A 13,805-nucleotide genomic window follows, 5' to 3' on the forward strand; every position below is an offset into this window, starting at 1 on the left:
TCTTAGATTATGATTGATCTTATAAAAATGAGTCTCCCCAAAGCGAAGATATATTCTCTCCTTTTTTTAGACCACACTGATTAATAACCTGTAATATATGGCTGCTGGAAAATTGCAATTTGTTTGCCAGCTGTACTCATTGTCAGGTTTAACTAATGAAGTAATCTGACAAAAATAATAAATTATACTATTATTTTAAATTATTTCCATCAAATAGGAGAACGCAGGTGCTGAAATATATCAAATGATAATGCTTTTGAAAAAAGAAAAACTCAAGAGGATTAAAAAAATACCCTCAAAGGTATCTGCAACCCTGAAAAGTATAACTAAAAGTTGACAAGCAAGGAAATACATGCTAAGGCAAAGAGTGTCAACAACATTACAAAACACCACAATGAATCAGTATAAAGATCCTTTAAAACACTTACAATAATGTCTCATGGTCCTGAATTAAGCTCTTTGCTTGTGGTACATTTTTATTTTATTTATTTCCCCTAGTATTACAAAATATATCTATTCATATCACGACTCCTGGATTTTCTACTCAGAAGGGTCTGCAGCAGTAATTGCAGGGAATGCGAGAGCTAAACAACACACAGTTTTGTTTTATCTGCAATTAAAATATCCCTCATAACATTTCCAATTTGAAGTCCTCCCTGGAAGGAGCTGCTGACAGGGCACATCAGCACCCTTATTTTTACACTGAAGGCGGTGAGTGGGCATCAATTTTTTATCATCTGGTGTGCTGTCTGCAGAGCTAAACAAGGCTGGCTTCTGACAGCTTTTGCAAAATATGCATCGCTCTAAATTAACAATTTTTAACCATTTATTAAAGCTTTAAGTAAAACAAAGTATAACTAGAGTGCAAGCCTCAGTGAATGCCCTGTGGTGGAGAGGGGGGCACAGTAACATGCATGAGGTCAAGAAACATGCAGCCTACATTTAGACCTTCTGGTAAAGCTGTAGCATGCATGGCTGGGGAGTCTGAGATCAGGCTTGATTTTCAGCACTGACTTGCCCGTGGCTTTATATACTGAACAAAAATATGAATGCAACATGTAAAGTCCTATGTTTCATGAGCTGAAATGAAAGATCCCAGAAATTTTCCAGATGCATAAAAAGCTTATTTCTTTCAAATTCTGTGCACAAATGTGTTTATATCCCTATTAGAATATCCCAAGATAATCTATCCACTGGACATTAAGTTGATTAAACATTATGCTTATTACACAGGTGTACCTTGTGCTGGGGACAATAAAAGGCCACTCTAAAATGTGCAGTTTGTCACATAATACAATGCCACAAATTACTCAAGTTTTGAGGGAGTGTACAATTGGCATGCTGACTGCAGGAATGTCCACCAGAGCTGTTGCCAGAGAATTCAATGTTCATTCCTCTACCATAAGTCACCTCTAAGGCCAGTTTAGAGAATTTGGCAGTACGTCCAACCGGCCTCACATCCACAGACCACGTCCTAGCAAGCAAGACCAGGACCTCCATATCTGACTTCTTCACCTGTGGGATCGTCTGAGACCAGCCACAGGACAGCTGATGAAACTGTGGGTTCGCACAACTGGAGAATTTCTGCACAAACTGTCAGAGACCGTCTCAGGGCAGCTCCTCTGCGGCTCGTCGTCCTCGCCAGGGTCTTGACCCGACTGTAGCTCTGGTGCACATTCCTGCTGTCAGCAGCCAATCACACGCTCCCACAAAACCTGAGACTTGAAAAACATAGATTAGGGCCTAATTTATTTATTTAAATTGTCCGATTTCCTTATATGAACTGTAACTCGGTAAAATCTTTGAAATTGTTATGTCACATTTTTATATTTATATAGTGTAGTATTATTTAAATTAGTTTAAAGAAATCAGAAGCTTTTGAGAAAAGTTATAGACATGAAGCAATGTCTATAAATTGTATTTGCATTATAAAAAATTATCTAATAATGCAAATATTTTGGATAGTTCTGTTGGTGCACACCCTAGATAAAGAAAGGGCATACAATTGTCTTATTCTGCAACATCATGCAAGACTCTAATGAAGTTAGTTTGTTGGAGAAGATTTGATAGCTTTAGACCACATTCAAAACCAACATTCATTGACAGAAAAAAAAAAAAAAAAAAGCGAAAGATTGAGATTGTGATTGACTTATTCAACAACCTCCTCCAGTAAAAACATAAGGGGAAAGTTACGAATGCAGACAAAATGTTATATTAGTTTTGACAGAGGCATGTGTTCGTGCCAATATTCCCCTGGAGAAAAATGATAATCCCAAACTTTTTGTTTGTTCTCCGAGGAATATTGATTACCTTCTAACTGAAAGTAATATTACCTGATGCAGCTAATCTGCACTCTGAATTACTCATCAGTGGCACAGGGCTTTGTTAATTGTTCAAATGGATTTTAAGTGAATTTTAATAATGAGACTGGATTGGTCTCCAATAATGCCAATTACATGATCAGAGCATACAACGACATTCCTTTAGGTTTACTGCCAAACTGAATACATTTGACTTGCAATTGACGCATAATAGCCTTTGCCAACAATATGTGGGCAAATAACTTTCCGAGAGCAGACAAACTGCTTGCAACCATTACAAATATCCATACATTGCCCAAGCAGGAAATGATTTAAAGACCACCTGACAGAAGCAATCCTAAGAGACGGCTCTGCTTTACCCATAAAGTTGTCACCTGAGCCGTGCACGACAGAGCATTTATTCTGTTGCTGAAAATCATTCCAGATACATCCCTTTTTATGCAGGTTTTGTGGAAATTGAAATGCAAAATTCACCAAACACTGTAGTGTTAAAGGACCTCTTGAATTTGTACACAGATGTGCACAGTTTTGGAATTAGTTTGCATTAAAGCTAACACAAAAGTCTAAAATATCTTTTACATTTGTTAACAATTCTCTAGATGCTGAAAGATGCATTTCTTCTTATGGCCATGTTTTAACAAAACAATGACAATCTCTGACAGAGGGTAGGGATGATCAACTGGCGATGTTTAAATTTAAAAAGAAAATGTAATGCACGGGACACTATCTTTAATTATACTTTAAGTGAACAATCTTTGTTTTCTTTTTACTCTGACAAATTGTGTGCCTACTAGTAAATAAAAATATTAAAATAATATATTTAAACAATATCACAAATAATGTTTAATAGGACATGTTGGGAATAAGGGGGCGCATGTGTCACGTCAGTCATCCTGGGAAGGAGCTGGAGTGTGGATCCAGGTGCAGCGCTATCAGGGAAGAAGGGAAATCAGGGACAGGGATAGGAGTTTGGCAAACTAGAATAATGGGGAGATCCAGAAGTCATAAGGCATGCTAATAACAGAGCCACGTAGAGAATACAAAATACAAAGTCAAAAAGCCAGGCAGGGTTGAAACACATGATTAGCTAACACGGTAGAATGCTCAGAAAACTAATCACAAGAGAACTAGACTTCGCAAACAAGTGTTTGGAGGGTTTAACTACAAGGGGTAAAGAGGAGGGAGATACAGTAAGGGTCAGGTGAGGTGATTTGATTGAATGATTAGGCGAATCAAGAAAATAACTGAAAAGCTGGAGCGTGGGAGACATCTAGTGGTGAGGTTTAAAACTGCAGGCCTGACATTACCCCACCTCCCCACGAGCGACCCCTCGGTGAGCAGGGTGAAAGGAGGCGATAAGAGAGGGGTCAAGGATGTCCGAAGCTGGTACCCAGGAGCGTTCCTCAGGCCCGTACCCCTCCCAATCCACGAGATACTGGAGGCGGCCATTGCGGTGACGACAGCGAAGGAGGGATTGAACAGCATAAGATCGACCACCTGCTAGATACAAGGGAGGAGGCGGTGCCGGGCAGGGACTGACATGCGACTCGAACAGAATACTAGGGACAGGTAAGGCGGGTTTCAATGTAGGGGCAATCCAGTATGTAGGAGGTAGATCAAGACGGTAAGAAACAGGATTCATTTGGCACAGGATTTTAAAAGGACCAATATAGCAGGGGGTGAGTTTCTTTGAAGGACGTTTGAGTTTAATATCCCTGGTTGAGAGCCACACTTCCTGTCTAGGTTGATATTGTGGAGCCAGAAGTCTGTGCCAATCAGCCTACACCTTTTGGTGACGGATTGCTCGATTGAGGCGCGTGTGTTCTTTTTGCCAAATTGTAGCACTGTGGTGAAACCAGTCATCTACTGAGGAAATATCAGTGGCTTCCTCTGTCCAAGGGAACAGGAATGGCTGGTATCCTAGAGCACACTGAAACGGTGATAAACCAGTGGAAACATTAATTAAAGAATTTTGGGCATATTCTGCCCAAGGTAAGTATTTGCTCCAGTCCTGCTGGTTGTTGCTACAGTATGTTCTCAGGTACCTTCCAATCTCTTGGTTGAGATGCTCCGTCTGTCCATTGGACTGTGGGTGGTATCCTGAAGAGAGACTGATGTTGATGTTAAGTGATTTGAAGGCAGACCATACCCGGGAGGTGAATTAGGGACCCCTATCAGAAACAATCTCTTCTGGTAGCCCTTAGAGTCGAAACACCCAGTTGAACAAGAATTCTGCCATTTCAAGAGCTGTGGGGAGACCTTTGAGAGCAATCAGTCTGCACGATTTGGAAAGTGGTCAATGGCAACCAGTATAGTAGTGTATCCTTTTGAATTGGGAAGGTCAGTAATAAAATCAATTGCTTTTTGAGACCAGGGCTGATGGGGTATTGGGAGAGGTTGTAGGAGACTGTCAGGGAGCTGATGGGAGGACTTGGCTTGGGAACATGTAGGGCAGGCTGTAACAAAACATGCAATGTCTTTATTCATGGACATTTTTTGAATCAGTGGAATGGTGCAGTGAATTCCAGGATATCCTGATGCCAGTGATGTGTGAAACCAGTGAATGAGCCTGGACCTTAAGGAGATGGAAACGAAAGTACAGGAGGAAGGACAATTAGAAGGTGCTGGCTCTGTACTCTGTGCCTGATTAATTTGATTCATGATATCCCATTGAATAGGAGCCACGATACAAGTTGGTGGGAGTATGTGCTCACTGTACATAGAGTGATAGGGCAATAGGCCATCAGCTTTTGTGTTCTTCGATCCAGAATGGTAGCTAATTGTGAAATTGAACCGGGTGAAAAATAGAGCCCAGTGGGCTTGAAGGGGATTCAGAAGCTTTGCTGCACATATATACTCTAAATCACAGTGGTCTTTGAGAACCAAAAAGGATGTAAAGATCCTTCCAACCAATGACGCCGTTCATCAAATGAACGTTTGATAGCCAGTAGTTTGCGATTATCTATATCGTAATTATGTTCGGCAGCAGAGAGTTTTCGAGAAAAGAAGGCACAGGGATAGAGCTTTGAAGGTGAGCCGTGTCTTTGAGAGAGCACGGCCCCTACTCCCCATTCTGAAGCATTCACCTAGACAATGAAGGGGAGATTGGGGTCGGGATGTTTTAGAAAGGGTGTGTTGGTAAAAAGAGACTTGAGTCAATGAAAGGCATCCTTGGTGGAGGTAGTCCAGGACAGAGTACGTGTGGATCCTTTAAGAAGAGAAGTCAGTGGATCGGCAACGGAGCTGAAGTTTCTGATGAAGTGTCTATAGAAATTTGCAAAACCCAGAAATCATTGTAAATCCTTGACAGTCTGTGGTGTGGGCCAGTCGGTAACTGCTTTGACCTTCTCCTGATCCATATAAATACCATCGGCATCAGTGATGTAGCCCAGGAATCCAATACTCTGGCGATGAAATTCACACTTCTCTGCATTTACATACAAGTGGTTAGATAAAAGGCATTGAAGGACCTGGCGTACATGGGAGATATTTCAGAAAATCAAGATGTCATCTATGTAGACAATGACAAATTTATCCCGAAAATGCCTCAACACCTTATTCACAAATGCCTGGAAGATGGAGGGAGTGTTCACTAGTCCAAAAGGCATAACCAGATATCTGTAATGGCCACTAGTCATAACACAGTCTTCCATTCATCACCCTTCCTGATGCAGATAAGATTGTAGGCATTTCGTAGATCTAGTTTAGTGAAAAAACGAGTTGCACAAACTTGCTCCAGTGCTGCCCATAAAAGAGGAAGAGGATATTGATATTTAATAGTCAATAAATTGAGACCTCTGTAATCTAAATATGACCAGAGTCCTCCATCCTTCTTGGTAACGAAGAAAAAACTGGTGGCAGCGGGTATATGGAGGGTCATATAATGCCTAATTCCAGAGCCTATTTGATGTTATCTTTCATAACTTGCGCCTCGGATTGGGAAAGTGGATAAATCCAGCCCCTGGGAGGAGAAGTGCCAAAGAGAAGATCTATAGTGCAATCCCATAGTCGGTAAGGTGGAAATTGTGAGGCTTGGGATTTATTAAACATGGCTGTTAAGTCCTGATATTCTGAGGGCACATCGATAGGTGCAGAAAGGAGGGGACTTTTGACGTGTTTGGCTCTACAGAGTGGAAGATATGCAGTGGTCAAAATAACAACATCCCCAGGAGATGAGAGGGTTGTGATGGAAGCCCCAGGATGATATCAGTTCCAGGAGAATATATGACCAGCAGAGGGTGCAGTTCTGAATCCAAGAGATCAGGATGGTTTACAGTGAGATATGACACTCTTATCCAGGGCAACTTATATTTGGGGCATTTTACTGGAGCAATCTAAGTGAAGTACTTTGCTCAAGGGTACAACAGCACTGCCCCACCCAGGATTTGACCCCACAGAGCCCTAACCACTACTCCACAGTGCAGACCAGCTCCGATAGGGTGATTATCAATTGCTTTTACCCGGAGTGGAGGTTTACAGGGAGAGAGAGGTATTTTCAGTTGGTTTATGGTTTCCCGTGTTTGAAATTGCCTGTTGATCCCGAATCTATCAAGGCAGAAACAAAGATACTTTTAGAACCCAGCTGAACCTGGACTCGTATGAGACATTGAAGAGATGAAACCAGAGGACATTGTTCTGTACTCACAGCAGCAGACGGGACAGCCACAGTGGAACTGGGGCGAACAGGGCAGGTGTCTCGAAAGTGACCGGGCTGGCCACAATACATACAAAGGCACTACTGTATTCTTCTTTGTCTTTCCTCTCGAGTCAGGCGTGTTCTGCCAAGTTGCATTGGTTCAGCTTCGGGTGGAGAAGGGGCAGCGGGAGTGAATCTGACAGGTAGGCGAGGCAGATCTGGTGTGGAACGCGTCCTTCTGTTCTTCATAAGATTGTCAAAGTGGACAGCCAACTGGATAAGCCTTTCCAATCCCAAGTTTTTGTCTTTACATGTGAACTTGGACTGGAGGTCATGGTGAAGCCAGGGCAGCAGCCAGGGTTCTGAATTTCAAAGCATAATCTGCTGCAGAACTGTTGCCCTGGTGTAAAACAAGAAGCTGCTCCCCGGCATCCTTTCCTTTGGCCGGATGATTGAATACCTCTCTAAAGTGGGAAAGAAAAGCAGAGAGAGATCTTATTATTGCTCCCTGCTGGGTCCAGATGGCCGATGCCCACTGAAAGGCTTTCCCAGTCAGAAGTGTGATTACGAAAGCAATCTTTGACTCCTCCATAGGGAAAGCAGATGGCTGGTGGGAAAAATATAAAGAACACTGTAAAAGGAACCCCTCACAGCGATCCGGTGAGCCATCAAATTTATCTGGGACAGCAAGGCGTACTGGTCTTGTCTCTGTAGGAGCTACCTCCACAGGTGGAGCCTCCGCAGCAGGAGGTACAGCGGGAACTGGGGTCGCCCAAAGGGATAGGACAAGCTGGTTAAGGGTGTTTCAGATTTCCTTTAGCATAGTCTCATGTTTACCCAGCATGATCCCCTGGGCCATCACGGCTGTGGTGATGTCGGCATGCCCCGCTGGAGTTTGGATCCAGGGGCAGGGCTATTGGGGAAGAAGGGAAAACAGGGACAGGGATAGGAGTTTGGCAAACTAGTTTAATGGGGAGATCCAGAAATCATAATCAGGGAGGCAGGCTAGAGGTTGATCAAACGGAGTAACAGAGCCATGTAGAGAATCCAAAATACAAAGTCAAAATGCCAGGCAGGGTTGAAACAGAGGATTAGCTAATACGGTAGAATGTACAGAAAAGTAATCACAAAGTAATCACACTTGCAACAAGTGTTTGGAGACAGGAGTTTATATACAAGGGCTAAAGAGGAGGGATATAAGGGTCAGGTGAGGTGATTTTATTGAATTATTAAGAGAATCAGGAAAACAACTAGACATCTACTGGTGATGTTGAAAACAGTAGGCCTGACAGCATGTAATAGAAAGACTAATCAAGACAATTAAAGGAATAGTGAAAATGTAAATCAATACAGTTTAATTAAGCAGACTACATGCCCACCTTGTGCAGGGAGGAATGAAGTGCACCCTTATAAAGTAAATTGCATAAAACGCAGGGCTCTAACTATAACAAAATATTAATTATATATTGTAGGAGGTCTGCCTGCCTCCCACTTGCTGGCAGCACCTGCCCTAGGATTGCTAGAGGGTAAACATGTTCAAATGAGCTCCTGAAGGAAATAAGAAATACCACATACATAGTAGTAATTAATCCCAATGACTGGGTTGAAAAGGAAAACAAAATAGTAAAAGATCATGGTTTCATTTGATTCTTCCAATAATAGTTTTTCCTTTGTGTTTTTTTAAGCCTTGTGAAATCAAGTGATGATATGTTTAGCTTAATATACAATGACTTAGTACTGTTGTGGTTTACCTCAGTTCACATTGTTATCAACATGAATGGCCCATTTTCTTTTTAGATTTTGACTAACCCACTTTGAAAGTTACACAAACACACACAAGGACTATAATGTCTGTAGTCCAATATTTAGCTGTGCTTTAGTCATAATAAATCCATGTTTCTATTTGCCTTCCATGATTGGTGTCGCCATGTGCAAAGGTGAGGATTGGGAGCATGCAAGTCACAACAGAGATGTGCAGTGTGGAGATATTTTTGGACATTATATAACACATTTTGCTTTTAGTTTATAATCTCCTGACTCATTTAAGTAGTTTGAGTATACTTGTGTTCTTCCAATGCAGATGGCTTAATATTACAAACACATTGGCATAACATCTTGTCTGACGTCTTTGTTTATGGTTTAAAAATAAAAATGCATTGTGTTCCCCTATTCCCATTCTATTTACAATAAACAATGCATGTCTGCTGGGATTAGTCATTTTCAGTGAAACGTAGGAGGTGATAATTGACTACTTAAAAAAAACAAAAGACAACAACATCCGTTTGAATACAAGCACACTGGAGACTATATCCATCAAAACTGAAATGCAACTTAAGAGCTGAACTGTAAAACACCCAGGCTGGTGAGAGGACTGGTATATCCAAATATATTTCAAGGATTTCAATAAAACCTAATATGGACTATAAACAAGATGTTGATGTGTGGCTAGCTCTTAATCATGTGGTAGTGCTACGCCACCCAGTGTTAATTATGAAAATTTCAAATGGTCTTTGACAACCCAAGTAAACACCAAAACCAAGTCCCTTCAATTAAACAAACACAGCTAAAGTGTAATTCAATTAATACTTTTAATTTTTTTTAATAAAAAAATCTATCAGCAATGTTTTAATTTATTAATGTTTTTAATTTAGTTGAAGCTTAAAATGCATTTCAAAAGTCAAAACACATCCCTTCCACAAAAACAAGTGACGTCAGACAGTCATAAAACTTTATAATTGGAATGTTGTGATAATTAAGAAAATCATAGTATTCTCATAGAACAAATGTGTTTAACTGTTTAACAAATTACTGAGGTTGATTAAGGACAACACATGTTGCGGTGCACACCTCAGCAAGTGTTAAGCCCTCTATGCCAAAAGATCGGGTCTCCCAATGCGGAAGGCTTAATACTGTATTGATTTAGAGGGGTTATCTTTCAAGTCGGAAGCACTGCCCAAGGGGGAGGGGTTTCTGAGCACTTCCTTAGGAACTTGATCAAAACGTCACTCTATCAAAGCTGCCATTGACCCCTGCGGTCGTCACTCAGAACAGGTCCCTTCCCACTTCCTGTTCTATAAAACGTGACGTTAGCGCAGGTTCTTCCTCTTTTGCCTTGAGCCTGGACTGCCGCGTGACCTTGCAACCCTTGTGCAGTGCTTCCTTTTTCAGATAACCGGGGTTGCATACGCAACCTATCATTATCTTTCAAGTCGGAAGCACTGCCCAAGGGGGAGGGGTTACTGTATAACAAAACCGTCATAAGGGAGGAGGCAGGCCTAAAATGCTAAAAAAAATATTAATTAACAAAGGAAACTATTACCCCATTCACACTGAAACAATTGCCAACAATTTGGTGGCATTTTGTTGCCGGCAAGGTCTGTGTGAATGGGTTATTACCGGCAATTTTCTAACAAGGGTCCTAGTCTTATTGCTGGCAATTTTCTGGCAACAGGTCTGTGTGAATGGAGCAGGAATACGAATGCCAGCAAATTATGTGCCACGTCCTTGCGTTGTCGACGCAGTGCATCAGCTAACTGACGTAACGAATCAGAAAAGGGGTGCATTTTTGCAACCACAACACAACGAGGTTAAGCCTCCTTTCAACAAGAACTTGTGACTGTAACAAAAAATGGACCAGGTCATTAGAAATGGCAGAGGTTGAAAATAATATAGTCGCCACAATTCTGAGTGTTATTGTTGAACCAACAGGGTGATGATGTATATATGCTACCTATTGTCACACATATGTCAGATGTTATATACCAATAAATCATGCAAAATATAATATCTCTATACATGCAAACGTGTTATTAGACTGCATTACAGTGTACATTGACGCTAGTTTGTTTCAAGTTATTTAATTAGATTTTAAGGCAGTAATGTCAAACTTTAAAAAATGAAAAATAAAATAAGTTGTTTTGAGCAATCAATCGCAGATCTGCACACCCACACTTTTGGTAGATATAGATATACACACAATGTAATGTCATGCTTTTTTCTCAATTATTTCAGTTGATTTCACTTTGCTGCAGTATATGTCAAGACCCCACACAATGCCTCTCGTTACACAACCATGAACCGAGAGCCGAGTATCATATTGGGTTCATGTGCTCAAATGATCTGTGAGCACTGGGTCCAGTGACCACACCACAAAAAGCACACAACCATACAGCCTGATGAACTGGTTATAGTGTGAATACTCACCCTAGATTGACATATAATTTGCTTTTCCCTTTTGACTATTTGTCCTAGCTAGTGAGTCCGGACCGGACCGGTGCCCTGTTTAGAACAAATAGTCCAGTAAACACAATGGAAGGATACTGGCAATATGGGGAAATTATGAAACTTTTACAGAATACGGGTCTGCATCTCCTCTCCTGAATCCACATGCTTTTGTAGTCTCTTGTTCCCATGGCTACAGCACTCTTGACGGCAGTCTCTGTTTTCTGTGTGAATGGGTATTTGCTGGCAATTTGCCGACATTCAAAGCCAGTGTGAATGGGGTGCAACAGGAAAAAACAGGCAGTTCAGTGTGAAATGGGCTTAAGTGGTAGTTGTTCATTGTAAACAGACCTTAAACCTTAGTATGAATTTAATATAAATTATTACTATTGCAAAACATGTAGCAGATGCCTTCATCCAATTAAGTAATTTATTGAGTACACAACAAAATTACAACAACAATGTATGTAAGACATAGTACAGTATATCAAAACTGCAATCATTTGAATTATGTTTACTTATTTACCCAACATTAGTTATATCATGTAAAATCTGTTAAATATCCAAATCTGGATACATAGATACAATGAACAAATACAAACACTAAATATTTTGTATATTCAATGTTGGCAATCATAGCAACCCCACATACATTCTCAATAGAAAAAAGACAGTACTCTTCACATATTGTGTAGAAAACAACACAAAATGTGTTATAGTACTATTAACATTTTTTTTGTGTGTGTAGAATTTCAACACATCACTTCTTAGAGTGCAGGCCTACCTGTTTAATATATTATTGAGACATCTCAAAATGAACAAGTATAGTTATTTCAAAATGAAAACTGAGCTGAATTAATTTATTTAAAATGTGAGATAACGGCAAACTAGTTTTAGATATTTTAATGTGATATAATGATCAATTTAAATAGTGTGTGATCTTATTTAAAAGTGCGTATGACTATATCAAATTTAAATTAAAAGATATCAGTGTATACTCAATTAGTTGTTGCAATATTATTGCTTTTCCCCTTATTTCATTTTTTTTTCTTCTCTGCAGTTCTGGTAAAGCATAATGAATTCTGAACATACAGAACCACACATTGCACTGTGACTCAGTTTTTGACACGGGAGAATACTTCCTATGCCTTCATAAATTCCCTTTGGTTCAATATGGTCTTGCATCAAAAAAAATAATGGCAGTAAAGTTATTGATGTTTTGTTTTCCATCATCCATCACGATCTGCCTGCAAAATAATAAAAAAAACATCATAAATAAACCCAAAAGTAATGTAGAAAAAGAAAATTTTTGAGATTACAGATACATACGCGTATGTAAAAAAATAAGTAATAGACTGAATGATAGTGTTTACACCTAAATATCATTGTAGCAGAGACTGAAACACTGCATGTCAGAATACTAACTGAATCTCCTTACTGTTAATTGCAAAATGAACATTTCATTTCAAAACGTGGATTCTGTTTCTATTAATTCAGAGAACTAACTGATACACTGTGACAAGCTTTTAATAATGTTCGTCGTGTCATTAATGATGCGTTCAAAATGTACTTCAAACTCTTCTAAGTCCTCAATTAACCCTGCAATTACTTTATAAATGTGTCACTAATAGCTGTATCATTAATTGTGATTTGCATAACACTTATAAAATGCATTTGAAATATTATTCAGTTGCATTTGACAGCGAGACATTTACATTTTGCTAAATATCAACTTCACAAACTGATTCAAAAGTAAAAGCAGTGTTTATTTTGGGATTGTATGTGAATTGAACTGCATGCAATTGCATAGTGAAAGTAGTATTAAGAATATGCATTGTTCTATTTAGTGAAATGTGTATGAACAAAGAACATATGATGAAAACAATGATATGGAGGCAGTATGATTTGAAAGACATACAGTATTATACCCCCCTTGCATGTGTTTACTTATGTAAACATTTATGCTGAGACCTGGAATTTCAGTCATATCTCCATAGCTGACTACACGGTTTTGTTCAGATTTTAAAATTGCCAAGGCAGAAAGCTCAAGCAGAACTCTACATTATATAATTTGATCTTCTTATCTGTTAATGCAGAATACTAGCATTTACAATGATTTATTCATGCAAAGACACACAGATTCCTTAAACAATATTTTTTTTTTCTAGGATTACTTTTCATAACTAGGTTTCCAACACCTGTTGATTTAGTCATTCCAAATGCATCCCGACTAGAAACTAGAAACACATGCTCCATGTCAAGAGCTTCCCAAGCTAGTCATTGAAAGGTGTACAATGCAACATGGATAATTGCATCAAATACAGCTTTGTTTACTGAATGTCTATGTAGATCCACAGAACACGATGGAAAGTAGAAAGGCATGGAAAGATAAAGCCAGTTAACTTGAAATGCATGTTGACAAACACCACAGAAAACATGTCAATACGTATCACAACATACACCAATAAGGTACTTTTGTGTCTTAGTTCTTCCTCCAAAGGTGTTGTTTTTTTGTCTAGTTTGCGTTTACATAAAATAATGGTTACATTTTTTTTTTATTATTAATTCCCAATTATTATGGAATGGAAAAAGTATTCATATTGTTAATGCCTGTTACTGAAATACAT

At 39.5% G+C, this 13,805-nt stretch overlaps 1 protein-coding gene across 1 annotated transcript in view; it reads left to right on the top strand.

Annotated features, from left to right (window-relative positions):
* Positions 1 to 13,805, top strand: part of LOC136768110 (cadherin-12-like) — a 169,096-nt gene that overhangs the window by 66,403 nt on the left and 88,888 nt on the right. The window lies entirely within an intron of this gene.

This window comes from Amia ocellicauda, chromosome 2 (assembly GCF_036373705.1).
Source record: "Amia ocellicauda isolate fAmiCal2 chromosome 2, fAmiCal2.hap1, whole genome shotgun sequence".
In the NCBI taxonomy this organism is placed as follows: Eukaryota; Metazoa; Chordata; class Actinopteri; order Amiiformes; family Amiidae; genus Amia; species Amia ocellicauda.